The sequence below is a fragment of the Eptatretus burgeri genome, chromosome 3 (assembly GCF_056783735.1).
Source record: "Eptatretus burgeri isolate ZD-2024b chromosome 3, Ebu_testis_v1, whole genome shotgun sequence".
NCBI classification, from domain to species: Eukaryota; Metazoa; Chordata; class Myxini; order Myxiniformes; family Myxinidae; genus Eptatretus; species Eptatretus burgeri.
This window is the reverse complement of record NC_140963.1, coordinates 139,691,897-139,707,881: the sequence shown is the minus strand read 5'-3', so window position 1 is coordinate 139,707,881 and position 15,985 is coordinate 139,691,897. Positions and strand designations below refer to the sequence as shown.

The window sequence follows — 15,985 nt, the reverse complement described above, 5'->3', positions numbered from 1 at the left end:
CACCTGAGCTCCTGACCACATAAAAGCTTTCATCCACAGCCTGAAGGAGTACTGCCCTCCACTCTGGGCTGGTGCTCCTGCCTCTCACCTTTCTCAGCTTCATGCTGTGGAAACCAAGGCATTTAGGATCATTGGCATCTCCCGCGATGAAGCTAAGTCTTTGGGTCTCTCACTTACTCACCACAGGCAGGTCGGTGTTCTTTCTGTCTTCTACAGTCTCCTCTCCGGTCTCGCCCCCCCCCCCGCTCTGTCTGCGATTTGTCCCCACCATATTTCCGCAGGACACTCAAGGTCTGCAGGGCACCAACAACCCCCTTCTGGTAAAAATACCAAAATCACGAATCACTGCTCACCTTCACTCTTTCATTCCTCTTTTTCCCCACATTTGGAATAAACTCCCTCACTCTCTTCAATCCCATTCTTCCCTCCAGGCTTTCAAAACAGCTGTTCACCACCACCTCTTATCGTCCCCCATCCAAATCCTCGATCTTTTCTTCCCCCGTTAATCTTACCCAAATCCACCTCCTTCAAATTCCGTTTTCCTTCCTGAAATGTCCATCTTGTATACTCCATGTTCCCCACCCCATCCCTCTCCCTTCCACAGATCTCCTAATGTCTCTGTTCCCCTGTTTTGTCCTTCCCACTCTCGCCCCTCCTTTCTCATGCCCCCCTTTGCTATGTGTTCGCTCTCATACGAGCCTCGACAAGGTTTACAATATATATATATATATATATATATATATATATATATATATATATATATATATATATATATATATATATATATATATATATATATACACACACACACACACACACTTGAACACAAGAACACAAATCACAGTTTTTAATACTTTCAAAACTTTCCACTCAGCAGTACTTGGAAAAAATATTCCGGCATTTTACATCATCACGACCAAGCAGATCTTCCGCTGGGCGACCCGACCCATGTATTTTTCTCTCAAGACTGCGTGGGGTGATGTGCTCCATGAACTCTCTCGTTCTCTCTGCGGATGGAAGCCTTTGGGGACAAAGTGAGATGGGGTTTAATACGTGTACAGTATTATTTAATTTATAACTCAGTTTAAGGCTTATGTGCCTCTTCAGAGGGAGCATATCAGTGCCATCCCAAATTGCCCTCAGGGTGCATTCGGAGTCATCCATAACTGTGGACCGACACCACATGTGGACCACGGATAAGGCAGGGGAGTCCGATTTTGCCCTCCCAAGAGGTCATTAAAGAGTCAGCGAGTTTGTTTTTCCCCAACAATCTAATAACGCCAGTTTCCAAAAGCTTAGTACAGCAGGATTTGAAACTGCAACAAATGGGATGTCAGTAAAACGTCCTCACCCCAGGGTACCATGCGATGTGATCTGTACGAGCAAGAGATCATTATCAACATGACCCACTTGAAAAGCCATGGAAGAAGCTATTATAACTTATATTACATACGAGCAGTCATAAGAGAACCCTCTGGCATAAGAGAACAGACATATATGGCAATTTGGTAGAGCTGATTGGGCTGGCCTAAAATCTGATCTATCCGTTCAAGTGCGGCACATCACATCAGCTCGCATTCACCGATCCTGGAATGTCTGAACTGCAATAGAGTAATTTCTCTTTTTCGCAAGTTCATCCCATCCCACATTCAAGTTGACGTTACATCATCTCCACCCTGGTACACTGATGGATTATGTGGTGAGACCATCGCAAGAAAACAACTCCCATGTTCCTCCTCGAAGTCAAACCCCTCCTGATGGTCACCTGAAGCATCTTCACACAACTCAGAACCATTGTGTATCTGTCCGACGGAGAGCCAGGGAGGGCCCAACATCAGGCTCACCTGCAATCTGCACACATTCTCCTTCAATTCCTTCCTCAAGGACAAAGTCATGCTCGACACTGCTTGGGGGTTATTGAACTCTTGTCACCACTCAAAATAACACGGTCGAAAATCCTTCCCTTGGCAAACCCACTCTCAACATTATAGAGTATTTCCAACGGCTTGTGGATCTCTCCCCCCACCATTGTGGGGAAGTTTCTAACCAACTAGACACCTCTTGTGCAACTTGTCCAAACAGTACAAGTGCTGGACCACTCAGGAATTGTGCTTCAGCGTGATTATACACACGCTCTCACGGGTCTTTGGAATGGCAACTTCCTTCATATTGAAAAGTTGCAAACATCACTCCGATCCTCCATGAGAAAGGTTCCAAAACTGATCCCCTCAACTACAGCCTTATCAGCCTTCTCCCCATCATAAGCAAAGTGATGGAGTCCATCAATGTGGTCAACATTGGGCACCATCTCTAAATCTCTGACAGCCGGTGTAGCTTCCGACCTGGCTATTCCATCTCTGAGAGGTTATTCCTTCTGACAAAGCCATGGATGGATGCTGTGAACCACAAACAAGAGGTTAGAATCATCTCTCAAGCCTTTGACACAGCCTGACATCCAACCTTGATTTATAAGTTGTCTTTCTTTGGTATTCAAGGTTCCCTGATCAAGTCAACAAGGGGTTGTCTGATTTCCGCTGAGTGGAAACAGCGGGTGGTCCTTCATGGTATCCTTTCCCTTCAGGCTCGGGTTCCACAAGGCAGCATTTTAGGACCACAATTATTCTGGATTTATGCATAATTCTCTTGAAAACTAACTTCACCATTCTGCCAATCACTACACCCTGTGCTTCATGACACGGCATTCTTTGGGAAAACCAGCAACAGATGGATCTCTTGTGGACAAGATAAGCCACTGGTCAGCTTATAATTGAAGCAAGACATTCAATGCTGGCAAATCCATTTCACTCACACTATCTCAACACAAATATTGTGAAAGAGGAGGAGTCCAGTCTGCAGATATTGCCAGTACTCAACCATCGACTCTTCCTTCACGTCCATTAAAAGGGTGTTAAACCCCTCATATTAAACCCACTTTGTACGTCCCCAACCTAATCTCCTTTGTGCCCATGTCCTCCCATCGCCACCATTTCTATGTATTCCCCATTCAGCATCCCTCTCCCTTATGACAATGTACAAGACCTTCATCTGCAGTCAGATAGAGTACTGGTCTATACTCTGATGAGGTGATGCACCATGCATCACGCCTTGCACACGTTGCAGACATTGAAACCAAGGCCTTCAAAATCATTGAAAGCTCGCTGATGAACCCGAGTCGATGCGCCTTTCACTTTCACATTGCAGACAGGTCGGTGGTCTCTCTGTCTTCTTCCGCCTCCTTTCTGGTCTTGGACCATCTGCTCTTTCCATGCTTTGCCCCCCCCACCCCCAGGTTTCTGCAGGACTCACATAATCCACCATCAACCCCCTTCTGGCGAAACTCCTAAAATCCAGGATCACTGATCACCGACACTCATTCGTTCTTTTTTTTTTATGTCCACCTGTGGAGCCAACTTCTCCATTCTCTTCAATATCATTCTTAACTCCAGGGCTTCAAAAGACAGCTGTTCACCACCATTTCAGATCATCCCCAACCCAAAACCATGATCTTTTCTGGACCGATTAACCCAACCTCTTTGGAAGTTTCCCAGTTATCAGGCTCCACCCTCACCCCTCACACACCTTTCCTGTTTTGGTTCCATTTCTGATTCTTTCCCAGTTTTCCCTTCCTTCCCATTTTGCTCCTCTTGAGGCGCTCAAAAACAAGGCCTTCTGTACCGTTGGAACCTCAAGACAAGAGGAAGATTTCCAGGGACTTTAACTCTCCCACCAACAGCAAGTTTGTGGCCTCAATTTTTTTTACAAGCTGACATCTGGCCTTCCTCCTCCCACCTTCTACTCCTGCCCTCCCTGAGCCACCCCAGGTCGCACACGTTCAAGAAACTCTCGCCTGCTCATCCTCCCAACGTGCCGCAGATTGTAAGATAGTCTCGTCTCCATGCAAGTTGTTTCTTCCTCCTCGTTTCAGTGTTTCAAATGCACTTCCCATCATTGCCGAATGCCTTTACCCCACACACTCATGATCTCTTCCATGATTCTTTCCAATTCTGTTCCTCTCCCAGGCCATCGTTACTCGTTTTTGTGTTATTCCTGCTTTCCTCCTCGTGTATGTCCACTCTCTGGTAGTTTGCGAGTCTGCGGTTCTTCCAGGCACCTAAACCCATGCAAAGAAGAAAGTACTCGCGAATACACCTGCATGCTGAACAGGAGATTGGGTTTACCTCGGAGGAGATAGGATAAGCATATCAAAGTAAACTTCATGTTCCAGCTCTTCTCAATAAAAAGGTTCACCATGTGGGGTGCCACGGTCATTTTCCATCATTTTTAATCCACTCCTGAATCAAGAGGGGTTTCATCTTTCGACACACTATTGACAGCGAGCATCCATTTGATGGTCTTTACCACTTAGGGAGCATTTCTACACCTGTGGATTATATCTTGTGATTTTCTGTGACATCACCGCCAGGTGATCATGATGGAGACTCCCTGAGGACAATGCCCACGAGCCCCCGATTATGCTTCTTAAGTTTGGTGGAGATTGTCCAAAAACTGTCGGAGCTCGAGGGTCCATAGAACACCTTAACCTGTGCTGTCTTGGGAAACAAGGACATGGGTGGGGTCTCCGAGCGGCAAATTTGATTGGTCGTGAAGATATAAAATGCCGTAATATTTTGTCCAAGTACTGCTAAACAGAGGGTTTTCGAAAGTGCCAAGAATGTGATTTGTGTTCTCCGGTGTTGAAGTATATAATTTAATTTAAATAAAAGAAAGATTTTAAATGTTGTAGAACAAAAAAAAAATTCTGAAATTTACCGCCGTTGAGGCATTGTTTTAAACACCACCTTGTTACCTCCACCACCGAAGGTGAAGGAGGTTATGTTTTCACCCCCTTTCTGTCTGCTTGTGTGCAGGGTATCTCAAAAAGTTATAGACGGATCCGGATGAATTTTTGTGCACACCTTCGGTGTGTGACAAGGACGAAATGATTCGATTTTGGTGAAGATCAGGATCCGGATCCGACTCATGGAATTTTAAAAGTGATTCTTCACCATTGAGAGAGAGAGGGACAAAAACGGTTATATAGCATGATATCTCAAAAATGTATCGGGCCGGATATGTTCTCGTGCATCAGGCATTACGTGGCGGAGGTATGCGCGCTTCCGAGTATCCCTTCTACTTTAACACGCTACATTAGATCTTCGTACCTGTTGTTTGTGTCCTTTATGATGTCCTTAAAAACGGCAAGTTTCCTTTTTAAAATGATTTTTTAATTTTGTTTAACTGCCAGACAGGCAGAAAGGGTGAAACAATTACCTTACTCCTCTATACAAGTATGCGCGATGGAGACAAATTCAGAGCCAAAGTTTGTCAAACAACAACATCCAATTTCAATAAGTTGTTCCTCGATCATAAACTGTCGTTTGTCGACAGGACAGACAGACAAAGTGAACCAATTGCTGAACCACACTTTTTGTTTGGCGTGCGCGGAGTCTATTTTGTAAATACACGGATCTATGATCATCTATTAATTGATGGTAAATCATTTCTGCTAATCTGAGTTTTAAAAAATACTTTCCGACGTGCCTGGTACAAGTTTGCCCGTCCTGGTGACACAACCAGTAGCGGAAGAAAGGATATCCATAGATTAATGGTGTCTGAGGCTTGATGAGTGCCGGTATGCCAAAAGGCATCATTTGTCAAGGGTCTTGTCCCACGGTGAGCATTCAAATCGGGACTTCAGGAATGACAGCTGCCCTTGATGTGTCTGCGATGGCCGAGACCACCTGCTCCATCTGCACCTGCTGCGTTACGGAACTCTGCCCGAGATCAAGTTCTCCCAAACATCGTTCAAACAGGGACTGCCGAGACACGGAGGGCTGGCAGCCGTTGTGGTGTCAGTGTGGTGATGAGTACGTCACAGCACAGAAATTAAATAAATAAATGTTAATGTTCAACTATTTCAAAATCCAAAGGTTCTCCTGAAGACTCTCACAACATCTGCTTTATGAAGGAAACTCGTCGCATGAAACGTGATTCCAATGCAATTCACGTCCTCGGTCGTGCGGTGGTTGGAGCACCCGCTCCGAGTCTGGAAGTTCAGTGGTTCAAACCCCGACCGATCGTCACACCACCACACCAGATGAAGAATGGTACGTGCTCCTTCCTTGCTTGACGCTCAGCATCCAAGAAGGACAGAGCACGAACAATCAACCATTGCTCAGGCTTTGATGGTCCCAATGGCCGAGCTCCTGCGTCAAAGTACTATTATTATTATTATTATTATTATTATTATTATTATTATTCAACAACCCGAGACCACCTGCTCAGTTATCGTGAGCGAGCGAATGTGGTCACCGCCACCAACCACCACAATAGAAATCGAGTCACCACAAAGTACGGTGGATTGTTCTGATGGACTCTCTGAAATCAAAGACTATTTTGATGGTGGAAAAGTGGAGAGAGTGCAGAGGTTGAGAACAACGGAGGAATTCTGCTCTCTTGGGAATCAAGTTGAGTGAAAGGGGGAGGCAAGAAAAGGGAGGGTGTAAGTAATGGAGAGCTCGTCGGCGGAGAGAAGAAGAAAGGAGAGAGAGGAGGAGAGGGAGGGTTGAGCCAAATGAAATATTGTGAGGGAGAGCGTTTGTGCGTGCTTGGGGCAACTCGCTCTGAAAGCAATGAAAGGAAAACAAGCTGAAATGTCGTCTCGTCCAGAAGTTAGAACAAGCTGAACAATAACGTGGTGGTGGTGGTGGTGGTGGTGGTGGTGGTGGTGGTGGGAAGACAAGGACACAATGCGAGCCGTCAATGGGAACTTCAATCTAAGGAAGCAGGATAAGAGGGTTTAGATATAGATCAGTCCAAGCACACCGTCCCTCCGAACCCAGAATCGCTTATCGATCTTATTCTCATCATTTATTGATACCACATGTGCTCGTCCATCTGTGTCTGTCCATCTGGCAATGTGTGTCCGTTTGTACCTCCTTGATGGAGCTCCAAGATTCCTGCATCAATATGTCCCCTCGGTTTCCCCCCTGTGGCTTGATTCCAAGGTGTGCACCTTTTGATGTCGTCATGGAACTTTGCCCAAGCACCTGAAGAGGTGCACGACCTTAGTGCGACACGAAATTTCGGTTTTAAAAAAACAAAACGTCCTTGACCACCGCGTTTCATGGAGCTTGAGGCCCATGCATCACTAATCAGAGGTGTGACCATGTCGTTACACACACACACACACACACACACACACACACACACACACACACACACACACACACACACACACACACACACACACACACACACACACACACACACACACACACACACACACACACACACACACACACACACACACACACACACCTGCCTATACCGACTGTTATAACATGTAAAGATCGTTGGTGTCCTTCACAAAGTGGGTGAGTTATGGTCGGCCACCCTCACTGTACCCCCAAATACAGATGTGCTCGAGTCGAACGGCATGCCTGGCCAGCCGGTTCGTGAAATCTACCTCCTGAAATATGAGGCCAATCTGGCTCCTCCGGCTCACCCCACAAGAAGGTGGAATCAATTGGGGCCATTAAGTAAGTACAGTGTCGTGTACACGTAGGTGGGCTCTCACTGCCCGAGCAGCTCAACCGCACGAAGACGCATTCGAGGTCAAACCACAAAACCACAGTGTGGTGTACCGCAGCGTTTTCTTTTTATAAGGCTTGTACGTGTAATCACGTGACATAAAATACACCAAGAGACATCAGTGTGCTTCTACATACTTCACAAGCGCATTATTTAGCAGACAATGGACAAACACACCTGGTACCTGCAATTTGGGTTCGGGTTACCTGCATGACGACGAGTCAAACAAAGGTTCAGATGGGAATACCTACAGAGCCAGATGTTGGAGGCACGACCAGTAAGGACCACTGTACGAGGAGGGAGGTGGTCGTTTGAACTGATCACACCGGGTCCTCAGGTCGCTCACACCAGTGGGTGACATGTTGACGTTCGATGCATCGACTACTGCTCGATGCAATGGACGTTCAAGGATGTGAATTCCCAAGTTAATTTAGAGATACATCGTTATGGGATTCATTAAAGGACATCTCCATCCTCCGTGACCCCCAAAATGGATGCGCTGTCTGTGAACATGACGCTTCGCAGAAGTCTGTCAGGGAGGTCACGTGCTCAGGGAGACCCCAATCAAACCTCTGCAGTTGTAACTTCTCATGAAGTGATAAACGTGTTCAGCAGACGTATTTTACATCGCTGGTCCATTCGGAATGTGGTTTTCCTTTTTCTCCAGGAAGCAGAACCAGCCAAGAAGGCAACAGAGTTATTTTAATCCCCATCAAGTAAATGACATCAAGAATGAAACAGTGCAGAACTTGTCTAACGGTTAGTACAGGATGATGTACAGACTCTCAGACGTCGGACAAGACACGGCGTGCACGTATCTGTGCGTTTTGGTAGTGCTACACCACTCTCGGGCCGCCCCAGGTGCCCACGACTCTCGAGAACCTGCCCAGGGCACCAGCACACAACTGCTCACCATTTTCGAAAGGCAACGCAGGATATTTGGCATCCAACAGTAAACGCTAACAGATGGAACACCCATCGAAGTAGCGAGCGCGCTACTTCCAAGCTATCCCAGCAGCTCACATGTGTATTTACATCGACATTCTTTTATGAGCCTGGACAAATGGGTAAAATAAATACAAACTGAACCATGCTAAATAATTCCACAGGAGAAGACCGGCGGTATTTTACTCTCCCCTTTTGTTAGCATACTTCACGTCTACAGTGGACACTACTGAGGACTTTCAAACAAACTGCAGCACGTTCGACCCGTCTGACGTATCGATTCTCCAGGCAAGCTCTCCAGGTGTGTCCCCCAGACGCACTCCCCCCGCCCCTCCCCAACTCCAGTGACTCGGAGGTTTATCAAGATCTGGAAATATACTTGGCAGATGTCACAATTGCTTTGCACAACAGAAGCGCTTGAGCATGGAAAAGATGGAAGAGCTGGGAAGACAGGGGAGGTTGTTGAGTGCATAGAAAATGATGACAAGAACGTGAGTCAGCTGCGCGAGAAGACAGAAAGAATTGGACGAAGAGGGTACCAAGCAGTAACGGCTGGTGTGCAAGAAGAGGAGGAGGAGGAGGATGAAATAAATAAAGTAAATGGATCTTTTTAAAAGACGAAAGACCTGATGTCAGATGAACTGTCTGATGCTGAAAAGAGAGGTTAAAGGGCAAGTGAGGAGTAGGAAGAGTTAGACAAAACAAAGTAGATGGCAATGGAAAGGAGGGGTTAAAAAAAAAAGAAAAAAAAAAGGTGAGGATATGGTTGAAGTTCAACCACATCTTCACTTCCAAATCAGGCGTCTTGGCGGACGAGGATGGAAAACGACGTTCAAAGGGAAGTCAGAAATAGAAATGGGAGATGGCCTCTACCACAACGGTCACTCTGTACTGAGAGAAGTTACACCAGACCGTGGGAAACATTAATGTTCCAATACATCTGTGAATAGGCCTGGAGACGAGGCCGGTTACCTGCAAAACCATCAAGATAAGGTTTCACCATTAATGTCCTCATCACGGAGAACACACAGCGTGATGGGTTATCGGGTAGTTTGGTGCAGAGAACACCAGGCCGCATCAACTAATCGTTGGATGGAAAATATCTCCACTCAATGACCCATGAACAGACAGTCGACTGGGCCGAAGCTTCGGCCGGATGCTGAAGCGGGTAGTGCAGCTCGCCATGAGATCGAGCACGTGCCGGGGTTGCTAATGAAAAAGGGATCTACAGGCGCTCTCTGCTGCCTCGGCTCAACGAACCGTCCTGCGGAAATCCGAGGCGCCCACGGGCCAAGGCAAGTTGCCATATTGCCATGACCTTTCTCAATGAAATCCCAGAATTTTACGTTTCTAGAATTCTAGAAATTCTAGAAATTTCTTAGAATTTTTAAGAGATAGGTCTTCGTGGCGTTGGCCGAATCAACTTTCGGTGCGATTACCGAAAGCAGACTTGACCGTTTGAAGCTGTCTCGATGCTGGAGGAAGACGCAGGATATCACGGTCATGACCCGTGTGGTGGTAACAAGCCGTGAGCATGGGGACCCACATCCATAATGCACAGACAGGAAAAAGCCTGACACTGGTAAACCTGGCGTACAAAGATTAAATAATCATAAAGGGTGCGGTACAGGGGAACCACCAACACAACAGCCGTCGATGATAAGGAAGGAGGAGAACAAGATATTTCTGGAAGGATCGGAGCAGCTCGGCAACGAAGAAGCGGAATGGCTGGGATTGCAACATTACGACGCACTGGTTTAACGCCGAATGCGGATTTTTCACCCACATCTTGCAATGCGAGGCACAAGCAATGAAGGAACACGAGATGACACAAAATCACACGCAATAACCCCACAAAAGGCAGGAGGTGCACACATGAGTCACACCCTGTTGTACAGCGTGTTCCCTCGTCGCCATCCTCTCGTGCATCACTCGTCCCATTGTGCAGGTCTTCACACACAAGGGTGGAAAGCAACGGTGCAACCCCCAGGGTGCCACTGACTGATCATGTGTGCTTTGCAGCGGCGTAGCGACCTGGCAATCAAAGTGTGGGACAAGGAAGTGTACACATCAGGTGAATGAGTGAGTTTCCTGCGCACACACACACACACACACACACACACACACACACACACACACACACACACACACACACACACACACACACACACACACACACACACACACACACACACACACACACACACACACACACACACACACACACACACACTGGTGACCGGTTGTAGATGCTGACGAAGGCTTGTGAAGGTTTTATTTGGAGAAATTGGAAATTCAATGAAATCCCTTAAACAAGATTTGAGAGTGAGAGTGAGAGTGTGAGAGTGTGAGAGCAATTTGCTGAATCATCTTCGTTTGACAAATTGGACATTTTCAATGAGTGGTGGAGAGAGGCCTTTTGTCTGGGGAAGCAGCAGTAGGAGCACGGTGAACCAATTAGAGAAGGAAGCTCGGCAGGCGAAAGAGGAATATGGCGGATGACGTCAGGAAGAGGGTCGTGGAAGGTATTGTGAGATGGCGGTGGGAGGAAAAAGGGAGGGGGAAAAAAAGAGAAACCAAAGGGTAAGGGAGGTGGTGGTGGTGGGGGGGGGGTAGTTCTAGAATCCAGTCATAACAGGAAGGCAGCACACGACCCTCACCCTGCAGGCAATAACAATCTCACCCACCTCCCACCTCGTCCATTCGTTTCAATGTTTCTCCTCTCTCCCAAATCACTCAATGTCTACCGTCCAATGCAAAGCACCGCTCGGCTCATGGAATCTACACATTCTGTACATTGTCTGCATTATTTTCCCGTTCAAACTCCCGACGTGACACGACAACACTCAAGCGTAGTCTGCCGACTGCGTACGAGCACCCAGGTGTACATTCACTTCACCATCCTTCCCATCTTACAATCTGCACATGCTCATTGTCCGACTTTGGTGTCCAAGTAGATACCTCCGCACATGTAGACCATTTAACGGATGGGACGACCCATTGCACGGGGGATCCATCGCAATAACAAATCACAGCGCACCACGAGTCGTTGCGAAATAACCGAACTTCTCCGTTGAACCCGATGGAGGATTTAGAAACGGCTCGCTCATCAACCCCACCATGGAGAAAAGAAAAACACACCGGACGAGGAAGGCTGAGAGATGAGAGCAAAAAAAAAGCCGGAGGAATGAGCAGAACGACTCCCTCGAAGCCAAGATGATGCACAACATGGCAAAAAAAAGATACCCCTGCACCCAAAACAACATCATCTTTCATCTCTCCCACAAGATTGTCTCTCACTCGGTCACGTCGTTCACTGCGATGTTTGAAATCTGTACTTTGTAATAAAATACTATCCTGCGGATTACCCCAATCTGGCAAACACGGGTGTCCACGGCTGCCCACTTCGTGCGGGTGGTCCTTCCGTTCAGAACAACTTTCTATCAGTTTACATTGAGCTTATGACAAACGGTAACAAATAACGAGCTGGAATTGCCAAACAAATCTCCACATTCTTGTCACCCCCACCTCTGCTTTTACCCTCATAAACCAAGACCGTCCGTTGTACCGCATCCCAGGCAGGGGTCACATTTGAACTCGGAGGTTGTAGCTGGCAGGACTTTCATCACGGTGCTTTGGGTTCAGGGTCTGGATTCTGCTCTCGCTGAGGTTATCCAACACCCCCCCCCCAAAAAACATTCTATTTCTCCCAAATTCCTGCAGACGCAGAACCAGCTGTGAAAGGGTATTGGGTGAAACGCAAGAGCAAAGGAGATTTCTTTCTTTTTTTTCTCTAAGTCTAAAACATCATTGAGTGAAAGTGAAGTTGTAAAAACCCATTCCCTCTTTACTTGGTCCTTCCCTTTTCATCCTTCCAAAAGGATGGATGGAACAAACAAACAAACAAACAAAATTAAGCAAAGTGGAAAGACAAAGGCAAACTAGAATGGCACGCGGTAGACAGTTAACGTCTTGTGTCCCACTGATAGGCCAGATCTGGATCCTGACCTGAACTAGAATCGAATCGACTTGTTCTTGTCACCAACCCAACTCATCCACCAAGGGTTGTCCGAATCCGTCCACAACCTTTTGAGATATCCTGCTCACACACAAACAGGGATGAAAATACAACGTCCGTCCGCCTTCGGTGGTTGAAGTAATAAGGAAATGGACGTCGACAATGTCCGATCGAAAAACGAAGTGAAAATTTCCAAGTTACACACTAATCACAAAGCTATGGCATCACAAGGTATATGCAGCTATGGTGTCACATGTCGGTGCGTTGCTACCTATTCCATTTCACGGCGAGACACTTACGGCAGTAGGCCTAAGGTGGAAAAGATTGTTTACAACCCATCGCTTTGACGCACCATTATTGAAAAACAATTTCCACAAACCCACAAATACTCGATGCAAACCCCACTTACCGGGTGTAAAAGTGTTTGGGAAATGAAACTCCATTTGCCAGGTTTACTCTGGGCTCTCGGGAGAAAACAAAACATGTCGTCCGAGCGATGATAATCTCATGGCCACTTTCCTTGGAAGCCTTTCCAGACCGCTCAACTCGTCCCGATCTATGGAATAGGCCCGACCTGATCGTAAACCTCAAATTCCTTGCACGTTCTCCTGATACTGATCCGTCATCTCTCCGACCCAATCAGGCAACCCTCCTCCCAGCTCTCTCTACCTTTGTACTTTATAACACGGATACGTTTACCTTGCACTGCAATCAAATGTTCCGCCATTTTTCTACATTACACAGAACAACCTTTCTTCGTTATTTGTGACCTATAAACTTGAATTGGCCTGCCAAGGCTGTCTCCCCTTTAGAAGCCTCATCACCATACCAATGGTTATCACCACCACTTGCTGCTTAGTAACCTTTTAATTTTTTTTTTACAGGAAACTGATGATCGACCGCAACGTTGTTTATGGCTCGGTCTGGATGGCTCTTCATGTTTTGCTGTTCTTCCCTGGCAAGGTAAGTACAGTACCTTTTAATAACCCTGTGCATGCAGGTGATTTCAGTGCTCGACTATTCCGCAGGCGAGTCGTTTTAATGCTGATCCAGAATAATTTCAACGATGATGCTTTCATTATTACACATGAGAGCTTGAGGTTCGTTGCTTTGGTCAAACCTGCATTTACAAATCATTGGCATCTCGAGAGGCTATCCATTCAAGAAAGGTCCACACAACATGGTCTTGAGTTTCTTCTTTTTTTATATACAGAAGTTTAGGCTCATGGAAGAGCAAAACGACAGAGGGCAGAAGGTTCACCCAGACTATCAGAGGATCAAAGAGGAAAGGAGAGGCAAAGACATTTCAAGTGAGTGGCAGAAAGGAAAGGGGGAGGTCAGGGGCGATGGGGGTAAAGGGGGAGAACGAGTGTCAAAGAAAGCAATACAAGTGAGTATGGGCAAGAACACAAGATGACTATGGGCAGCACCCTTGAATGATCGGAAGGAGGGGAACGAGACAACAGAAATCTGAAAGTGGGATAACAACCTTCCAAACCGACATTCAAAGACCCTCAGCCAACGGCCAACATCCTGTTAATTTAAACAAGGACGTAGAACGAAGTGGCACAAGGAAAGACCACTTAGCCGACCGTGTGCACACCGAGTCTTCACCACGACACCGCAGTTCCAAAGCAGATTGTGGACCATTTTAAACAACAGTGAGAATTGCTTTAGATGTCCTCCACAGATGTGATATTTTTAATCATATTAAGGGCATCACTCAAAAATTGACGAAACGTCTGAAACTCGAACTTGTTCTGTAACTTATCATAATAAAGCCACGTACCAAGTTTCAGTTGAATATGTTTCAGGGTTTGGGGGGAAAAAAAAAGTCTGGAAAACCACAGGTGGGAGAAACGGACAGACGGAGACCAAACCAATCGTCCCCTCCTGTATATTAAAAAAAAAAAAGTATTAACAGGATATTCAAACATGAGCACTTCACCACCTGCATACAAAACCCTGTTTTTGTTCATTACTCGACACTTTCAATGCCTCGAATCTACCATCGACATAAAAACAGCAACAAAAACACAATTTCCCACAAGCCTGCCTCAAAGGACACTGAGATTCTGATCAACACTGCAATGAAACTGACGAAATGTGCACTGGTGCTGGTCCATGTGAGGAACTAGTCCATGTCCACCCCAGGCAAGGTTACCATCCATTTATTACGAGTGACAGTTGTAACAAACAGGTCCAGTGTTCCACCTTATCTTCTCCAGTTTCACTCTGGCTTTCCTTTAAGATCGTTCGTGCAATGGATCCTCATGGAAAGGACGATCGCCCCAAGGAAAATGATGTGGAATGGACAAAAGGTATCCCGAGACAATATCTGATCCTTCTTCTTTGATTACAAATTGAAGGAAGAGAACTGAGCAACAACTTTGGTTGGAAGAACCTCTTGTTCTTAAGAAAAAAAAAAAAAACATATCATCACATTACATATATATATATATATATATATATATATATATATATATATATATATATATATGGTGTCCCAAAAAAATATACAACTTTTAAAATGCTTCGTTTGATCCTAAAAAAGGAGTAATTTTGTCACTAATGCTTCATTTCTTGTTGCAGAAACCCTGAAGTTTATTTTGATACCAAGCAAGCGCCAGAAAAATGCCAAGACTGACCGTACTAAATGGACGAAAATTGTTGAACTTTGGCACCAGACGAAAAGTGTCATACAGGTGCAACGTCTTTACTCGAGACATTTCGGTATCCACTTGCGCCATGAACCAAACTTTCGGACAATAAAGTGCACCATCGCAAAGTTTACCAATGTGGGAACCATCTGTGACCTTCACAAGGGTCACAGTGGTCAGAATAGGACAGGTCGTAGTGAAGAAAATGTGGAAATGGTGAGACAGGCGGTCGTTCAGAGTCCAAAAAAATCGATTCGACGACTTTCTGCCGAGACAAACATTCATAAGAGCACCGTTCAGAGGATCCTTCGCCAAGACATTCATGCCTTTCCTTACAAAATTCAAACGGAAACGGTGCTTACTGATCAACAGAAACGCAAACGACTAGACTTTGCAAATTGGTTCTCAGGAAAGTTGGAGGAAGATGCAGACTTCCTCAAACAAACTTCACATGACGGACGAATGCCATGCTCACTTGTCCGGGAAGGTAAACAAGCAAAACTTTCGGTACTGGGGAACTGAAAATCCTGGTAATGCATCAACTGAACTGGTGCCTCGATCTGTTCTCAAAGTCACCATGTGGGTGGTGGTTGGTTGGTATGGGATAATTGGTCCATACTTCTTTTAAGATGACCAGGCACGCACTTCCACGGTAAATCAGAGGAACTATCGCGAAATGATTCAGGAATTCTATCTGCCTGAGCTACGTATTCAGGCCCATAGGAGAAACAACCTGATCCAGATGAGAACCCAGTGGTTCCAGCAGATT

The 15,985-nt window shown here is 46.0% G+C and overlaps 1 long non-coding RNA gene across 6 annotated transcripts in view; it reads right to left on the bottom strand.

Annotated features, from left to right (window-relative positions):
• Positions 1 to 812: 812 nt before the first annotated feature.
• LOC147031131 (uncharacterized) overlaps positions 813 to 15,985 on the bottom strand; it is a 95,081-nt gene continuing 79,908 nt past the window's right edge. Inside the window, exons 5-6 of one of the 6 annotated variants that reach the window (XR_015056671.1) lie at positions 12,547 to 12,637; positions 813 to 1,021 (exon numbers count right to left, since the gene is read on the bottom strand). This is a non-coding gene — a long non-coding RNA (uncharacterized LOC147031131). The other 5 variants (XR_015056670.1, XR_015056672.1, XR_015056674.1 and 2 more) reach the window with 5 other exon arrangements.